The sequence below is a fragment of the Palaemon carinicauda genome, chromosome 33, assembly GCF_036898095.1.
Source record: "Palaemon carinicauda isolate YSFRI2023 chromosome 33, ASM3689809v2, whole genome shotgun sequence".
NCBI lineage: Eukaryota > Metazoa > Arthropoda > Malacostraca > Decapoda > Palaemonidae > Palaemon > Palaemon carinicauda.
The window spans coordinates 26,727,632-26,729,957 of NC_090757.1; positions in this window are offsets into that span (position 1 = coordinate 26,727,632).

A 2,326-nucleotide genomic window follows, 5' to 3' on the forward strand; every position below is an offset into this window, starting at 1 on the left:
AGAGTCTGGTTGTAGATTACGTAAGGGGAAAGTTTGTTTTGTGGAGACCATTGTAAGTAAGTAAGATTCAAGGGTGTGGGGGTTGTTTATGCAACATCCCCGCCACATTATTTTGGCGCCCGAACAGGGCTGCTGAGGTGGGATAGAAGCTGGACTGTTGGACGAAGGACGGAATTAGGTTAAGAATTTAGGATTAAGGTTGATGAAAAATGGAAGAGCAGAACAAGTTACTGAAGGAGGAATTGCGGCTGAGTAAGGAGCGTGAGGAGAGGTTGCTAATAGAGAATGAGAGGTTGAACTGGGAGAATGCGGCGATGCAGAAGGAGCTTAGGGAGTTAAAGGGGACAGTAGAGAGAGTGGAAGAATGTGTTGAGATGAGGATGCGAGAGAATGAAGAACGAATGGAGAAACGAATGGAAGATATGATGGGGCAAGTCATGGGGATGATGAAAACTATAATGGTGAAGGTGCAGTCGGAGGAGTGTCCTCAGCTTCGGGGTAATGGGTTGGTAGTGAAAGAGAAGGTTAAGGTAGGTGATAATGGGAAAGGAAGTGATAGTGATAGTAGTAATAGTGATGGTGATATTGAAGATAAGGGAATTAGGCATAGTAAGGATGAAACAGAAAGGTGAGAGGAAAGATGAAAGGAAAGGTAAAAGTGATGTGAAGAAAGGGAAGAAAAAGTATCAGGCTGATAGCAAGGACGATCGTGAATGGGTGAAAGTGGTAAGTAAGAAAAAGGGTAAGAAAGGAATGGTTAAGGATAGGAATTTAAGTGTGGAAGTGGATTCATTATATTCGAATGAGGAAGAAGGTAACAAGGGAGTAGACAGTGATGTTAGCAGTGAGAATGAACGTGATGTGTGTAAGACTGTGTTTATGAGAGAGGTACCTCGGTGTGAAAGGTTCAATGAGCATAGCAGTAGGGATGTAAATGATTTTTTCAAGGAGTATGAGAGGTATTGTCAGGATAAGTATGGTGATAGTAAAAGAGTTTGGGCTAGGGAGTTAGGAGAATATTTGACTGGGTATTTGTTGACGATGTATGGAGTGATAATGAGTGTAGGGGACGTTGATTATGAAAGTGTGAAAACGAGAATAATTGAGCAGGTAAAACGTATGAAAGGGAGTGTTAAGTATAAGCGTAAGAATGATTTTGATGAAGCACGGATGACTGCAGGAGAAGCAATTTCGATGTACGTATGTAGGTTGGAAACTTTAGCTAGGATGAAGTATGGGGATGAAGGTATAAATGAGAATAAGGAGTTAATGAGGAAGTTTTTGGCTACTGTACCCGAGAATGTTGCTGAGTTTGTTAATTTGAAACGGAAGGAGAAAATGAGGTGGACGAAAGAAAGATTGACATGGGATGATATTTTAGAGATAGTTGAGGATTACGAGTTGGATAGGTGTATGAAAGAAAGTAAATCTGTGAGTGTAAGAACTGGAATGGAGGAAAGTGTGCCAGAATTTGTTAGTTTTAGAGATGCTGTTATGAGAGGACCGATGAGGGTAGCTGATAGTGTAGTAGATAGGAGTGTTAGGGCGAGTAATGTGGGAATACCTGTAAGGACAAATGAAGGGTTTAGGCAAGGGAATCAGGTTTGGAGGGATAGGAGTGCTAGTGCGCCGCAAGATAGGTCAGGTAGTTGTATCCGTGAAGAGAAGTGTTATAGATGTGGGAAAGTAGGACATAAGAAGAATGAATGTAGATGGGCTCTTGGTGCTTGTTTTTGGATGTGGTGAGGTAGGGCATAGAATTAGCGAGTGCACGAAAGAGAAAGGGGTAAAATGTTATCGGTGTGGTATGACAGGGCACATAGCGAGTGGATGTCGGAGTAATCGTACAAATGTGATTTGCGGTAATTGTGGTAAGGATGGGCATTATGCTAGAATGTGCAAGGAGCCACGGGGTAAGTGTACTGAACGTGGTGCAGATGGGCATGTTGCTAGAGTATGTAGGAAGAAGGGAGGAAATCAGCCAGGATGTTCGGGAAACTAGAGTGTAAGAGGGTTCAGCTGGGTGAGTCCTCGAGTGTGTGCGGAGTGAATGTGATGCATGTTCGTGAAGGTTTATTACATGAAGACGTGATGGGCGAAAGAGCTTATGACTGCATGAGTGCAAAAGTAAATTTTAATGGAATAGAGCTAGTTGGTCTGATTGATACTGGTTGTGGTGTCAATTTAATGTTTAGGAATGCATACGAAAAGGTAAGGATGTGTGTGAATATAGGGGGTGTAAAGGTGAAGTGAAAGGGATCGGTAATTTAAGTATGTCTGTGCAAGGAAAGTTACGAGAAAATGTTATGATTGGGGGGCTGATGAT